We start from the raw sequence: 18,175 nt of genomic DNA, 5'->3' as shown, positions 1-18,175 counted from the left end.
AAAAGGACAATTTTGGGATATTATCCTATTGCCAAAGAACAGCTAACAAAGCTGGTTATATTCCCAGATGCTTCCCCATCTGACACCTATCAGTTTTTCCAATATGGATTAATTGATACAATTTTAATTTTTAATGACCTAAAAATTATTAGTGAGTTTCCTGCAGGATTCGTTGATGCAGTAAAGAGATTTAAAAATATGATTGACAATGTAAATCCAAGGGATATATCCCTAAAATTTACAAACAGTCAACCTATTTTTAATGAAGAAGAAGAATGCTTGGTTCCAGCACACCAAGTAATATTCATGTCCGTCTTCCCAGAAAATTTTCAACCAATTGATCATATTCAAGATTTAACGATTTACAGTCATGAGGGAAGGTTAGCCAGCACATTAGCAAGGGTCTTTGAAAGAACTCAAAAAATAACGAAGGAATCTCACACAAGGATTAATTATAAAAGTAGAAATACTCTGCTTGTATCCAGTAAAAGAAATAAAATCGAAGAAAGAGAGATGAGACTCTTGGTGGAATTTGAATCAGCATTCTACAACTTATCTGGACTTTTAGAAAAGCTCTCTGAAGGGATAAAGAGGAATCTCTGCTATTTGATAAAAGACAGAGAAGACCACAAGTGCCAGCTATGTGCCTCAGAGATATCTGAAGAAAGCAATAATGAAACGGAATCAACTCACATGATGAAGGAAGGAGACAATGCATCTGAGGGTCACATGATAAAAGAGGAGGACAGTGCATCTGAAGCATCTCTCAACATTATTGCATAGTGACGTAAGCACTTAGGTCATAGAGCACCAACAATGTAGCTGGTGCAAAAGAACAAACAATGACGTAAGCAATGACGTCATAAGAAGGGTAAGGATGGGAATTGTCCATCAAACCCAACTATTATAAATAGGTTGCTTAGGCAATTGTAGAAGTATCAAACAATAGAAAGCAGGAGGCTAAGAGTACTCATATGCTAGGAGAGCAAGGAGGAAGCTGCCAAGGCGATTCTATAGTCTGAAAAAGAATTCCCTTAGGAAAAAATAATTCTAAACTCCCCTCTGGAGTTAGCATCTACAATCTCCCCTCTGGAGATAAAAACACCTTATGTAAAATATACTAAATAAAGGAAGTTTTTCTCCAGAAAGGTACATCTTCATCCTAGTCTTTCAATTATGAATTATTTAGAAAGTTTAGAATTAACAGAAGAATCTGATTATTATAGATTAACTGCTTTATTAGATAATGAAAAACAGGCTGTTCTAAACACAGAATTAAATCTCAAATCAAATGAAAACTTTAATAAACAAAATCTCTTAAAAGAAGTTTTTAATAGAAAAAATATAATATACTATGGAAAAATTCAACTTGAAGCCCCTATAAAGATAAAATCCGCCAATGGAGAACTTGAAATAGCTTTGATAAATGATGAAGAATTGAGCAAACAGATTGAGAAAATTAAGGATCAACAAAAAAGATCTAAAATTGGATGGATTCATATTAGTACTATACAAGTCTTAATCAAATCTACATATATGAAAGGAATTAATTCACCAATAAGCTTAGCAATCTTTGACAAAAGAATTACTGATGACCAATAGATCAAATAATTGGAATTGTTCATGAAAACTTGGCAAACGTAAATGTTAAATTCAATGCCCATCTTGGATATGTTATACCTTTATCAATTGAAAATCTTGGTAGATCTATAAGTTTGGCTTATAAATTTCACAGAAAGAATCTAATGGAACAAGATGATGAACCATTTTCGATTACATATGCTATAAATTATGCTTTAATAAATAGCCATCATAGTATAATATTTAAAAACAGAGAAAGAATTTATGTCGATGAATTATTTCAGAAAATTGTAAAAACAGAAATACCAAAATATAAAGCTATTGAAAACCAGTTCTATTATTAAAAGAACCATCAGGAAAATTAGTTTCATCGAATTTTCAAATAAGAGAATCTAAAATTAATAGCCCTTTAAGTTTATCTAAGTTAAAAATTAAAGAAGAAAATTCTGAAATAAAAGAATTAACAAAAAAGGTCGAAAAGTTAAATGAAACTCTAAACACTAAATTATGACAAGAAATAATGAAGAAATATATGTAACTTATCAAGACAAGAAACAAGAGCTCTTTGAAAGAGAAAATCGTTTAAATTACTTACAGTTTTCTGGAATAAATCAAAAGGCATTTGAAACTCTAAAAATAATTTATGACAAGTTGAAAAGAGAAGTTGAAGAGCTAGAAAAATTAATAGAATCTCTGGAAAATAATGATGAATCGATGATAGAGTTTGCAGAAATTCTAAAATAAATAATGAAGCATAAAAAGATTGAAAAACCAGAAAATAAAATAAAAAGAAAAAGGGCGGAAAAATTAAAAAGTAAAATAAAGGAATATAAAAGGGAATTAAATAATCTTCAAATCGAAATTGATGACCTTATAATAAAAAGGATAGAAATAAGAATAAATATAAACAAGTTGGAATTAAACTTAAAAAATTTATAAATGCCTGGAAAACCATATTATGACTTAAAAGAATTAAAACTGTTGAAAGAAAAAAATGGAGAATGAAGTTGAAAAATTAAAAAGATATTTAGAAACAACAGAAAGTGTAGAAATAAAAGAAGTTTGTGAGGATTTGAGAAATTATATTAAAGAAAAAGACAAACAGATAAAAGATTTTATATACAATAATCCATGCAAAAAAGAATATTATAAACTAAAACAAGATTGAAAAAACTATAAAAATCAGAATTATAAATCAAGGACTAATAATAAATAATCACACAAAAAAATAGTAGAAATGGTTAATACTTTAGATTATAAACTTGCAAATTATTCAAATCCTTTAAATAAAGCACCACCAATTGAATCTATACAAATTATAAACTTATTTAAAGTAAAATATGAAGAGTTAATTTTGAAAAAGAAATTAAAAGGAAAGTCGACTGTAAAAAATTGGTATCAGAGCCAAGTTAACGATTAAGGGTAACACTTTCTCTTTAAGCAACACTTTTTAGTGACACGCTTTTCTGCCACAAAAGACAAAAATCTGTATATATTCATCTGTACACTAGATGGACCCTTTATTCATTCATCATATTTGGGTGATGATATCATACAATTACATTTTATATTTTAAAAAATTATGTATTTACCGTAAAAAGTGCGTTTAAGTAAAAAATATTTTTTAAGTTAAAAATTTCTATACTTAGGGTTGGATGAATCTATGTAATCTAAGGTGTTTAAATACACTGTTTGAATATATGATGAAAAATGAAAGAAAAAAAAAGAAAAAAAATAAAAGAAAAATAAATTTTTTTATGTATTGTTTGGATAAAAAAAATTGATAAAAAAATAGAGATAAATTTTTTTTATTTGAATAAAAAAAATAAAAAAAATCATATACATTAATATTTTTATATATTATATGTAAATTATAATTTATTAATATATTTAAGTCATTTTTTGCAACAGAAAAAAGTCATTTAATTTAATTTTCAACACTTTAATATATTATCTTTATTAATAAAAAGTATTATTTTAAAGTTATCTTTTTCCATTGTTTTTTAAATATCATAAATAAAAAGATGTATCACTGTTTCTCAAACAAATACAAATAAATAATTTTATAAAAAAAATAAAAAACACTTTATAGGTTACATCATTAATTTCTTAAATTATATTTAAGGAACATGTGTCACTAAATCGTCTCTAAAAAAATACGATATTAATATTAAAAGTAGCTAGCATTTTTTTTTTATTATATGCAACTAAAAAAGTAAAAATTCATATACAAATTCTTATAAACATATAATAAAACACCAAAAAAATAACAACAACCATGAGAATAATATTTCATAATCATATATCAATTTCAAAAAAGAATAATTGTTTATAGTTAGAGGAGTTAATAGTTATTTTCGTCCCTAAAAGATACATCGATCTCCATTTTCGTCCCCGAAAGTTAAAATTAATCAAAATCGTCCTCCAAAGATACCGTACTTAATCACGTTCGTCCTTCCGTCATCTCCATAGCTGAGTTGGCAAACGGCCGCTGACGTGGGCCGTTAACTGCCAAGGTGGCAAACGCCAAGCTGTAGCATGTTGTTGATGACAAGATAAGTCTTATTTAAGACGTCAAATTAGTCCTTCTTTGTGGATAAACCCTAATCCCAATTTCAACGATAAATACGGCGCCGTGAACACTTTCGGTGGCAGTAGAGGTTAGTAGGAGCTGTAATCCTTGGCTGGCTGACTGGATGGAGATAGAAAATGGTGGTTGTGGTGGCGGTTTGTCGCATGCATCGCATGACAGTCATGGATCTAGTGCTTCGATGCGAAGGAGGAGGCTGAATTCTCATGACAGATCATGTTTTGTGGGCTGAAGACTGTATTTAAAAAATTAGGGACAGCAGAGAATCTGAATAGATTGTTCCATGCATGTCCAAGGTACCAGGTGAGTGATGTTAAAAGAAGTTAAAGTTTTTTCATCTTGTTCTATGATGTTGGGTGTTCCTTGAATTTTTTGTTTACTCCTTTCTGAAATTGCAGACGGGCAGTCACTGCAATTATTTTAAGTGGGTTGATGATGATGAATTTGAAGCAGTGGATGTATGTGATACAAAGAAAGATGCAGGAGCTGATATGGAGGTTGAAGGTGACTATGATGAATGGAGGGTGAAGGTGGCATGGAAGTTGGGCAGCTTGGAAGCTGAAGTTAGAGCTTTGAAACTGCTAATGATTTTGATGTTTGGAGTAGTTGTGATACTCTGTTGTTTGTTATATACTTCTAAATAAACCCAGTTATCATCTGTGAACATGTAATGGTGTATTGAATTTTTTGACTTGAATGGGAGTAGTTATTTGAAGTTGGAAGCAATTTCCTGTTAATGGTGGATAATTTTATAAGATTTGGCAAAAAATTCTCTGTCGCTGTTCATATGAATTATGTTGAGCCATAAACAAAATAAGCAACAAAGTAAGTAATCTTAGTAATAACTTGTCATTGAAGGCTAATTGTCATATTGTCTTAACAGAGAAATACCACAACAAAGTTATAAGGTTCTGATGTCACCACAATACATTGAATTTAGACTTAAATACCATACAAAAAACAACAAACAGAATGTTATTTCATACACAAAATGAGTCAGCCACAACACATTCCTAACAAATCAAACTTTGTCGTCAATCTTCCGTGGAGCCTTGAAACCTGGAGTAGGCACAAAAGTCATGAAGTTGGCCAGCCGCTTAGCAGTTCCAAAACTTGTCCCCTTAATGGTCTCAGCAGAAACAACCACAGATCCAGTTGCAATAGGCTTAGGGGAGGAAGTTAACATTGCTTTTCTTTTAATCACTTGTAACTTAGGTGGCCTAGCTACCAATTGATCTTGTATACACCAGTATCAAATGAATTTGTCAGATGATTAGGGTAATGTGAAATTTTTTAGGAGTGAGGAGTGATGATACTACCTGTTGGGTATCTTGGGTTGGTGGGATGCTTTCGGATTGGCTTATGTCAATCTCTGATGGAAGCTGGATGGGTGATGGAACTGAAGGCAAAGGTACTTCTGCTTCTGTACCATTATCAGCATCAGTAGAGGCAGCATTGAGTTCTAGTTCAGCACCTTCTATAGCAGGGGCAACAACTGCCAGTTGTAGCTGCATCTTCCTGGCATGTTCCTCAGCATCCACAGCCTTTTTCTTTGCCCAACCTCTTTTGTTGTGTCCAACCTCACCACAGTACATGCACCGGATTGGGTTGTATTTTCTTTTCATTTTTGTCTTTGACCCACTTGGTTGTTCTTCTTTGTCCCTTCTCCTCTTCTTTGTCGGCCTTCCAGGTTTAGGCTTCATTGGGGGTAGGACTGGTGCTGGATGTGGAGTTTTTCCCCATAGATGCTGCCCCTTAACCAGATTGACATTGAAACAATAAGTTTGCTTATACGCTTCCATCTTCAACCAATCATGGCAGTATTCTTCAGGTCTCTTGTCATTCTTGTCTTGTATGGCCGATATTGCATGCATACATGGCATACCTTTCAAACCAAATAAATGGAACCAGTAAACTTGTTATCATGAATGAAGACATTGTTAACTGATGAGCGGATAATTTATACCCTTTTTGGTATTGTTTTTACATAGTTTTTAGTATGTTTTAGTTATTTTTTATTATATTTTTATTAGTTTTTATGCAAAAATCACATTTCTGAACTTTACTATGAGTTTGTGTGTTTTTCTATAATTTCAGGTATTTTCTGGCTGAAATTGAGGGACCTGAGCAAAAGTCTGATTCAGAGACTGAGAAAGAACTGCAGATGCTGTTGGATTCTGACCCTCCTGCACTCAAAGTGGATTTTCTGGAGCTGCAGAAGCCCAATTGGCACGCTCTCAATTGCGTTGGAAAATAGACATCTTGGGCTTTCCAACAATATATAATAGTCCATACTTTGCCTGAGATTTGATGGTCCAAACTGGCACACTTCTTGGCGTTAAACGCCCATTTTGGCACCCAAGGTGGCGTTTAACTCCAATTTGAGGCATATACACGTGGAAGCTTGAAAACTCAGTCCAAACACTCACCAAGTGGGCCCCGGAAGTGGAATTCTGCACTATCTACACCTAATTACTCATTTTCTGTAAACCTAAGTTACTAGTTTAGTATAAAAACTACTTTTAGAGATTCATTTAGCAACTCATGACATTTTACATTTCATATTGTCTCTTCTACGGCATGAGTCTCTAAACCCCATAGGTGGGGGTGAGGAGCTCTGCTGTGTCTCAATGGATTAATGCAATTACTATTGTTTTCTATTCAATCATGCTTGATTCTATTCTAAGATACTCACTCGTACTTCAATATAGAGAATATGATGATCCGTGACACTCATTATTATTCTCAAACCTATGAACGCGTGCTTGACAATCACTCCCGTTCTATCTGAGCTCAACGTAGTCGTTGGGCGACAGCTTGAGTGCGTATCTCTTGGGTCTCTGATCCACGGACCGAGTCTGTGAGATTAGAACCTTCGTGGTAGAGACTAGAACCAATTAGCAGCATTCCTGAGATCCAAAAAGTCTAAACCTTGTCTGTGGTATTTCGAGTAGGATCTGGAACAGGATGACAGTGACGAGCTTCAAACTCACGAATGTTGGGCGCAGTGACAGTGTGCAAAAGGATAGAGAGATCCTATTCCGACACAAGTGAGATACGACAGATGATTAGCCGTGCGGTAGCTGTACCTGGTATTTTTCATCCGAGATGAGAGATCCGACAGTTGATTAGCCGTACAGAAATTGTGCCTGGTATTTTTCATCCGACAGGACGGATGGTAGCCATTCACAACGGTGATCCACCAACATACAGCTTGCCATTGAAGGAAGCCATGCATGTTTGGAGAAGAAGACAGTAGAAAAGCAGAGATTCAGATGACAGAGCATCTCCGGAACCTCAACCTGTTCCTCATTACTGAATCACAAGTATCATTCATTTCATGTTATTTACTTTTCATAAACAAAATCATTTTTATCATTAATCTCCTGACTAAGATTTACAAGATAACCATAGCTTGCTTCAAGCTGACAATCTCCGTGGGATCGACCCTTACTCATGTAAGGTATTACTTGGACGACCCAATGCACTTGCTGGTTAGTTGCACCGGAGTTGTGAAAAGTGTGATCACAATTCCGTGCACCAAGTTTTTGGCACCGTTGCCAGGGATTGTTTGAGTTTGGACAACTGACGGTTCATCTTGTTGCTTAAATTAGGAAAAATTTATCTTTTTGGTTTAGAGTCACTAAATTTGAGTCTTTTATTTTCTTTTCAAAAATCTTATTTTTCTTTATTAATCTTTAATTTTCCTTTGAGTCTTCTATTTGAGTTTAGTTTCATGTTTTAAGTTTGGTGTCAATTGCATGTTTTTATTTTCCTTCAATTTTTCGAATTGTATGTTCTTTTTATTCTTCATATTTTCGAGTTTTATGTTCCTTGTTCTTTCTTGATCTTCAAGTTGTTCTTGTTTATTTTTCTTGTTTGATCTTTAGTTTTTCTTGTTTTGTGTCTTTCCTTATTTTTCTTGTGCATTTTCGAATTATTAGTGTCCAAAGTATAAAAATTTTTAAGTTTGGTATCCTTTGTGTTTTTATTTTCCTAAAGATTTTTAAAATATGTTCTTGGTGTTCATCTTGATCTTCAAAGTGTTCTTGGTGTTCATCTTGACATTCAAAGTTTTCTTGTTTGTTTTCTTTGTTTTGATCTAAAAATTCTAAGTTTTGTGTCTTTTACTTATTTTTCTCTTTCCTCGTTAAATTAAAAAAATAAAAAATAAAAAATAAAAAATAATATCTTTTCTCTTTATTTTAATTGAATTTTCGAAATTTACACAAAAAACTGAGATTTTTATTTTAAAATTTTTATCTTATCTTATCTTAGTTTTAAATTTCAAAATTCAAATCTTTTTCAAAAATCATATCTTTTTCAAAATCTTATCTTATCTTATTTCAAATTCAATTTTCAAATTTCAATTAAATTCTAAAATTCAAAATTTAAATCTTTTTCAAATCTTTATCTTATATTTTTGACTTTTTCAAAATTCAAAATTCAAAATTTAAAATTCAAATTTTAAATTTCAAATTTCAAATTTCAAATTTCAAAATTTAAAATTCAAAATTTAATTTTTAAATTTAAAATATAAATTTCAAAATTTTTTAATTTAAAAACTTATCTCCTCTTAAAATTCCTTATCTTCTCTTACCTAACTTATCTTATCTTTTCTAATCTCAAATCTTAAAATCAAATCTTTTTCAAATCTTTTTCTTTTCTTAATTTTCAAAACTTGCATCATTTTTTTACTTTCTTTTAATTTTTTTAAATTCAAAAAAAAAAGAGAAAAAGAGAAAAAGCATAATTTTTTTTTATTATCCACATCATCTCCCTTTCTCCATCATGGACCTAAGTGGAAATGAACAGTCCAGAAGGACTCTGGGGTCATATGCTAACCCCACTACCGCTTCATATGGGAGTAGTATCTGTATACCCCCCATCAGAGTCAGCAATTTTGAGCTAAACCCTCAACTCATTATCATGGTGCAGCAAAATTGTCAGTATTCCGGTCTTCCACAGGAAGAACCTATTGAGTTTCTGGAACAATTCTTAGAAATTGCTGACACAGTACGTGATAAGGAAGTAGATCAAGATGTCTACAGATTATTACTGTTTCCATTTTCTGTAAAAGATCAAGCTAAGAGGTGGTTAAATAACCAACCCACAGCAAGCATAAGAACATGGAAATAGTTATCAGACAAATTCCTGAATCAATATTTCCCTCAAAAAAGGATGACACAGCTAAGGCTGGACATCCAAGGCTTTAAACAAGAGGATAATGAATCTCTTTATAATGCCTGGGAGAGGTACAGAGAGATGCTAAGGAAATGCCCCTCTGAAATGTTTTTAGAATGGGTGCAGTTAGACATCTTCTACTACGGGCTTACAGAAAAGACCCAGATGTCTCTATACCACTCAGCTGGTGGATCTATATACATGAGAAAGACAATTGAAGAGGCTCAAGAGCTCATTGATACAGTTGCTAGAAATCAGCATCTGTACTTAAGTAGTGAGTCCTCCATGAAAGAAGAGGCTAAAGCAGTATCCGCTGAACTTAGTCCTCCAGAACAAGTTGCTGAACTCAATTAGCAATTGCTTTTTATAACAAAACAGTTAGCAGAATTTAAAGAGATGCTACAAGACACTAAAAATGCTAACAAAAATATGGAAGCACAATTGGATCAGACAAGACAGCAGTTATCTAAACAGATAACAGAAGAATGCCAAGCTGTTCATTTAAAGAGTGGGAAGACATTGAATATCTCAACTCAAGGCAGCAGAAAGCCAAGAAAGGAACAACTGACAGAGGATGACCAAATCACTGCCCAAAATCCCCCTGAGGACAATGGTGCACGAATTTGTATATGTCAATATCAATATTACTATTTCTTACAAATTCGCACAACTAACCAGCAAGTGCACTGGGTCGTCCAAGTAATACCTTACGTGAGTAAGAGTCGAATCCTACGGAGATTGTTGGTTTGGAGCAATCTATGGTTATCTTGCAATTCTTAGTCAGGATATAATATCAATAATAATTCTTAGTTTGAATTGTAAAAAGGTGAAAGGGCATAAAATAAATACTTGTTATGCAGTAATGAATAATATGTTGGAGTTTTGGAGATGCTTTGTCATCTGAATTTCAGCTTTCCTCTTGTACTCCTCTTCAAACACGCAAGTTTCCTCCTATGGCAAGCTGTATGTTGGTGGATCACCGTTGTCAATGGCTACCATCCGTCCTCTCAGTAAAAATAGTCCAGGTGCGCTGTCATGTCACCGCACGGCTAATCATCTGTCGGTTCTCGATCATACTGGAATAGGATTTACTGTCCTTTTGCGTCTGTCACTACGCCCAGCACTCGCGAGTTTGAAGCTCGTCACAGTCATCCAATCCCTGAATCCTACTCGGAATACCACAGACAAGGTTTAGACTTTCCGGATTCTCATGAATGCTGCCAATGGATTCTAGCTTATACCACGAAGATTCTGATTAAGAAATCTAAGAGATACTCATTCAATCTAATGTAGAACGGAGGTGGTTGTCAAGCACACGTTCATGGGTTGAGAATGGTGATGAGTGTCACGGATCATCACCTTCGTCATAATGAAGCGCGAATGAACATCTTAGATAGGAACAAGCGTATTTGAATAGAAAACAGAAATACTTGCATTAATTCATCGAGACACAGCAGAGCTCCTCACCCCCAACAATGGAGTTTAGAGACTCATGCCGTCAAAGAGTACAAAGTTCAGATCTAAAAATGTCATGAGATACAAAATAAATCTCTAAAAGTTGTTTAAATACTCAACTAGTAACCTAGGTTTACAGAAAATGAATAAACTATGATAGATGGTGCAGAAATCCACTTCTGGGGCCCACTTGGTGTGTGCTGGGGCTGGGACTTAAGCTTCTCACGTGCCTAGGCTGTTTCTGGAGTTAAACGCCAGGTTGTAACCTGTTTCTGGCGTTCAACTTCCATTTGTAACCTGTTTCTGGCGCTGAACGCCAGACTGCAACATGAAACTGGTGTTGAATGCCAGTTTACATCGTTTATCCTTGAGCAAAGTATGGACTATTATATATTGCTGGAAAGCCTTGGATGTCTACTTTTCAACGCAATTGGAAGCGCACCAATTGGACTTCTTTAGCTCCAGAAAATCTATTTCGAGTGCAGAGATGTCAGAATCCAACAACATCAGCAGTCCTCTTTTCAGCCTGAATCAGATTTTTGCTCAGCTCCCTCAATTTCAGCCAGAAAATACCTGAAATTATAGAAAAATACACAAACTCATAGTAAAGTCCAGAAATATGAATTTTGCCTAGAAACTAATGAAAATAAACTAAAAACTAACTAAAACATACTAAAAAATACATGAAATTAACCCCAAAAAGCGTATAAAATATCCGCTCATCACAACACCAAACTTAAACTGTTGTTTGTCCCCAAGAAACTAGACAAATAAAATAGAATACAAATAAGTCACGAAGGAATAATATCTCAAAGTTTTTGAGTGAAGCTCAGATTCTAATTAGATGAGCGGGACTAGTAGCTTTTTGCTTCCAAACAGTTTTGGCATCTCACTTTATCCATTGAAGCTCAGAATGATTGGCATCTATAGGAACTTAGAATTCAGATAGTGTTATTGATTCTCCTAGTTCAGTATGTTGATTCTTGAACACAGCTACTTTATGAGTCTTGGCCGTGGCCCTAAGCACTTTGTTTTCCAGTATTACCACCGGATACATAAATGTCACAGACACATAATTGGGTAAACCCTTTCAAATTGTGACTCAGCTTTGCTAAAGTCCCCAATTAGAGGTGTCCAGAGTTCTTAAGCACACTCTTCTTTTTGCTTTGGACCTTGACTTTAACCGCTCAGTCTCAAGTTTTCACTTGACACTTTCACGCCACAAGCACATGGTTAGGGACAGCTTAGTTTAGCCGCTTAGGCCAGGATTTGATTCCTTTAGGCCCTCCTATCCACTGATGCTCAAAACTTTGGATCTTTTTTATTACCCTTGACTTTTGGTTTTAAGGGCTATTGGCTTTTTCTGCTTGCTTTTTCTTTTTTTCTTTTTTTTTTCGCTCTCCTCTCTTTTTTTTTCTTTTTTATTTTTTTCTGCAAGTTTTTGTATTCACTGCTTTTTCTTGCTTCAAGAATCATTTTTTATGATTTTTCAGATTATCAAATAGCATTTCTCCTTTTTCATCATTCTTTCTAGAGCCAACATATTTAACATTCATAATCATCAAATTCAAAAGACATATGCACTATTCAAGCATTCATTTAGAAGATAAAAAGCATTGCCACCACATGTAAATAATTAGAATTTTTTTATTAAAAACTCGAAAGAAAATTGCCTCCTTATTCTAAAGAAAATCTGCTATTTTATTCATGTTTAATAATGATGAGAAAAATAAATTATAACTTAATTGGAGATAAAATCAAAATATAGATACTAATTACTACTATTTATATATAACTTCTAAGGTAAAACTCAAATAAGAACAATTATCACAGAGTTAAGGCTAAGATTAAAACTCAACAACCTTGAAGTTGGGAAGTGGATGCCTCTTTAGTCTGTGGAATGCTTGTCCCTTCAAGAGATAGTTTCTGACGCTTTAATTCCTTCAGTTCATGCCCTTGCTCTTCTTGTTCTCTGAGCAGTTTGCAGAGCATGCTGTTTTGATTTTGCTGTTCTTCCTTTATTTGGTCCATAGCTTCTTGCAACTTAGTAACAGATGCTTCAAGATGTTCCCAATATTCAAATTGAGGGATTTCCGGGAGAAATTTCTGTGCTCTTCTCTTGATGGGGTCATCCTGCACTTGTTATTTTTCCATTGTGGTTTTAGTGATTGGTTGCTCCACTGAGATATACTCCGTTATTCCTATCCTTACTCCAGCATCTTTGCAGAGCATAGAGATTAAGCTTGGATAAGCCAACCTGGCATCTTTGGAGTTCTTGTTTGCAATTATGTAAAATTCACATGAAATCAGTTGATAAACTTCCACTTCTTTTCCCAACATAATGCAATGGATCATCACTGCTCTTTTAACAGTGGCTTCAGAACGGTTGCTAGTGGGCAATATAGAACGCCCAATAAAGTCCAGCCATCCTCTGGCGACTGGTTTGAGATCTTCTCTCTTGAGTTGATTTGGGACGCCCTTGCTGCTGGTGGTCCACCTGGCTCCAAGGATGCATATATCCTCTATAATCTTATCCAGGCCCTTGTTTGTTCTCATCATTCTCCTATTGAAGGAGTCTGGGTCATCTTTCAGCTGAGGTAGCTTAAAGATCTCCCTGATTTTGTTAGGGTGGATGTGAACAATCTTTCCTCTTACCAAAGTCCGATAGTCATAGAAGGCAGTTCCAGATATTCTCTGCCTGTCTGTTTGCCACAGATTAGCGTAGAACTCCTGAACCATATTCCTTCCCACTTTTGTTTTAGGATTAGCTAGGATTTCCGAGTTCCTGTTTCGAATCTGCTCTTGGATTTCCGGATATTCATCTTCTTTCAGATTGAACTTGACTTCCGGGATCACTGATCTTAGACCCATTATTTTGTAGTAATGGTCTGAATATTCTTTGGTTAAGAACTTCCCTTGATTCCAAAGTGGTTTTGGAATACTTTCTTTCTTGCCTCTTGGAGTGGGTTGTTTTCCTTTAGGAGCCATGATCTTAGTGGGTATGGTTTAGTGATCACGGATAAACACACCAAACTTAAAGGTTTGCTTGTCCTCAAGCAAAAGAAAAGAAAGGAGAGGGATAGAAGGAGAGCTAGACGCAACTTGTGGAGGAGAGGGGGAGAGGCCGAGCCAATATTTAAGGGGTAGGGGGTGGGTTTCGAAAATCTTTTGAAAAAGATATGATAGAAAAAGTGATTTGGAAAAGATAAGTATGATATGAAAAGATGTGATTTAAAATTGAAAAGATATGAAAGATATTTGAAAAAGATGAATCTGGATTTTGAAAAAGATAATGTGGAGATTTGAAAAAAAAAGATATTGATGAGTTGATAAGATTTTAGAAGGAAAAGAGATAGATTTGTTTTGGAGAATTTGAAAAAGAGTTGGATTCGATTGAAAAAAAGGATTTGTGTTTATGAATTAAGATACATTTGATATTTTTGAAATAGGGTTTTTAGAAATTAGGGTTAAAAGATTTTTGGAATTGAGAGTTTGTAACATGTTTATGGAAGAAATCATGAATTGAAACATGAAAATTAAAATTAAAATAAAAATTGTGAAGTAAAAATGAATTTACCTCCTCCCCACCATCCTGGCGTTAAACGCCTAAATGCTGCATGTTTTGGGCGTTTAACGCCCAAATGCTGCTTCTCCTGGGCGTTCAACGCCCAGCTGTTGCTTCTTTCTGGCGTTGAACGCCAGGAACTCCTTTGTCACTGGTGTTTTTCTGAACGCTCAGGATGCTGTAAATCTGGCGTTCAACGCCCAGATGGCTATCCTTACTGGCATTTTCTTGCCAGTGAGATCCTTTTTTCTGTTTTGTGCTCTGAATCCTTCTGTAGCTCTGTGAACTTATGCAATTGATTCTTTACCTTGTTAATATTAAGCTCATGTAATTAAGATGAAAAATAAAATAAAATAAAATAAAATAAAATAACAGAAAAAGTTAGCTAATGGCTGGGTTGCCTCCCAGCAAGCGCTTCTTTATTGTCTTTAGCTGGACCTTGCTGAGCTTTTAATCTAGCCTCAGCCTTGAGCACTCTTGCTCAACATTTCCTTCAAGATAGTGCTTGATTCTCTGTCCATTAACAATGAACTTCTTATCAGAATCAATGTCTTGAAGCTCCACAAAACCGTACGGTGATACACTTGTAATCACATATGGTCCCCTCCACCGGGATTTCAGTTTCCCGGGGAATAGCCTGAGTGTAGAGTTAAACAACAGAACCTTTTGTCCTGGTTCAAAGATTCTAGATGACAGCTTTCTGTCATGCCACCTTTTTTATTTCTCTTTATAAAGCTTGGCATTTTCGAAAGCAGTGAATCTGAATTCCTCTAGCTCATTCAGCTGGAGCAATTTTTTTTCTCCAGCTAATTTGGCATCAAAGTTTAGGAATCTGGTTGCCCAGTAGGCCTTATGTTCCAGTTCCACGGGCAGGTGACAAGCCTTACCATACACAAGTTGGTATGGGGAGGTCCCTATAGGAGTCTTGAATGCTGTTCTGTAAGCCCACAGAGCATCATCCAAGCTTCGTGCCCAATCCTTTCTACGGGTACTTACAGTCCATTCCAAGATTCTTTTTAGTTTTCTGTTAGAAACTTCAGCTTGCCCATTTGTATGTGGATGATATGGAGTCATCACCATGTGGTGAATTCTATACCGGACCATGGCAGAGTAAAGCTGTTTGTTGCAGAAGTGAGTGCCCCCGTCACTGATTAATACCCTAGGGACATTAAACCTGCTGAAGATATGTTTCTGGAGGAACTTCAGCACTGTTTTAGTATCATTGGTGGGTGTGGCAACGGCCTCTACCCATTTTGATACATAGTCGACTGCCACCAGAATATAAGTGTTTGAGTATGATGGTGGAAAAGGTCCCATGAAGTCAATTCCCCACACGTCAAACAACTCAATCTCCAAGATTCCTTGTTGAGCCATGGCGTAACCATGAGGCAGATTACCAGCTCTTTGGCAACTGTCACAGTTACGTACAAACTCTCGGGAATCTCTATAGAGTGTAGGCCAGTAGAAGCCACATTGGAGGACCTTGGTGGCTGTTCGCTCACCTCCGAAATGGCCTCCATATTGTGATCCATGGCAATGCCATAAGATCCTCTGTGCTTCTTCTCTAGGCACACACCTACAGATTATTCCGTCTGCAGAGACAGGGTTCATCTCACAAGTAGTACTTTGCATCAGTAATTAATTTTTTCTTTTGTTGCCTGCTGTACTCCTTGGGTATGAACCTTGCAGCTTTATAGTTTGCAATGTCTGCAAACCATGGTGTTTTCTGAATGGCAAACAAATGCTCATCCAGAAAGGTTTCAGAGATCTCAATAGAGGGAAAGGACGCCCCTTCTACTGGCTCTATCCGGGACAGATGGTCAGCCACTTGGTTTTCTATCCCTTTTCTGTCTCTTATTTCTATATCAAACTCCTGCAGAAGCAACACCCATCTTATGAGCCTGGGTTTTGAATCCTGCTTTGTGAGTAGATATTTAAGAGCAGCATGGTCAGTGTACACAATCACTTTGGATCCTACTAAGTATGATCTAAACTTGTTAATGGCATAAACCACCGCAAGCAATTCTTTTTCTGTGGTTGTGTAGTTTTTCTGGGCATCATTTAAAACGTGGCTAGCATAATAAATGACATGCAGAAGCTTGTCATGCTTCTGCCCCCCCCAGTATTGCACCAATGGCATGGTCACTGGCATCACACATTAGTTCAAATGGTAATGTCCAGTCTGGTGCAGAGATAACTGGTGATGTGACCAGCTTAGCTTTCAGAGTTTCAAACGCCTGCAGGCACTCTGTGTCAAACACAAATGGTGTGTCAGCAGCTAGCAGATTGCTCAAAGGTTTTGCAATTTTTGAAAAATTCTTTATAAACCTCCTGTAGAATCCTGCATGCCCCAGAAAGCTTCTGATTGCCTTAACATTAGCAGGTGGTGGTAATTTTTCAATTACTTCCACTTTAGCTTGATCTACCTCTATTCCCTTGTTTGAAATTTTATGCCCAAGGACAATCCCTTCAGTCACCATAAAGTGACATTTTTCCCAGTTTAAAACTAGGTTGGTCTCTTGGCATCTTTTCAGAACAAGTGTTAGGTGATCAAGACAGGAGCTGAATGAGTCTCCATATACTGAGAAGTCATCCATGAAGACTTCCAGAAATTTTTCCACCATATCAGAGAAAATAGAGAGCATGCATCTCTGAAAGGTTGCAGGTGCATTACACAGCCCAAATGGCATCCTTCTGTAAGCAAACACTCCAGATGGACATGTGAATGCTGTTTTCTCTTGATCCTGGGGATCTACTGTAATTTGGTTGTATCCTGAATAGCCATCCAAAAAGAAGTAATAATCATGACCTGCTAATCTTTCTAGCATCTGGTCTATGAATGGTAAAGGAAAATGATCCTTTTTGGTGGCTGTATTGAGCCTTCTGTAGTCAATACACATGCACCACCCTGTAACTGTTCTTGTAGGAACCAGTTCATTTTTTTCATTATGAACCACTGTCATGCCTCCCTTTTTGGGGACAAGTTGGACAGGGATCACCCAGGGGCTATCAGAAATAGGGTAAATAATCCTAGCCTCCAGTAATTTGGTGACCTCTTTCTGCACCACTTCCTTCATGACTGGATTTAGCCGCCTCTGTGGTTGAACCACTGGCTTAGCATTGTCCTACAATAAGATCTTGTACATGCATCTAGCTGGGCTTATGCCCTTAAGGTCACCTATGGACCACCCAAGAGCTGTCTTGTGTGTCCTTAGCACTTGAATTAGTGCTTCCTCTTCTTGTGGATTTAAAGCAGAGCTTATGATCACTGGAAAAGTGTCACCTTCTCCCAGAAATGCATATTTCAGGGATGGTGGTAATGGTTTGAGCTCGGATTTAGGAGGTTTTTCCTCTTTCTGAGGAAGTTTCAGAGGCACTTTCAATTCCTCTGAATCCTCTAGATCAGGCGGAACATCCTTAAAGATGTCTTCCAGCTCTGATTCGAGACTCTTAGCCATGTTGATCTCCTCCATCAGAAAGTCGATAAGATCAACCTTCATGCAGTCTTTTGGTGTGTCTGGATGCTGCATGGCCTTGACAGCATTCAACTTAAACTCATCCTCATTGACTCTCAGGGTGACTTCCCCCTTTTGAACATCAATGAGAGTTCGTCTAGTTGCTAGGAAAGGTCTTCCTAGAATGAGAGTAGCACTCTTGTGCTCCTCCATTTCCAGCACTACAAAATCAGTGGGAAAGGCGAATGGCCCAACCCTGACAATCATGTCCTCAATCACGCCTGATGGGTATTTAATGGAGCCATCAGCAAGTTGGAGACATATTCGGGTTGGTTTAACTTCTTC

Source organism: Arachis ipaensis, chromosome B10, assembly GCF_059453495.1.
Source record: "Arachis ipaensis isolate K30076 ecotype BB chromosome B10, ASM5945349v1, whole genome shotgun sequence".
NCBI lineage: Eukaryota > Viridiplantae > Streptophyta > Magnoliopsida > Fabales > Fabaceae > Arachis > Arachis ipaensis.
The sequence above is the reverse complement of the archived record's forward strand: the minus strand, read 5'-3'. Positions refer to the sequence as shown.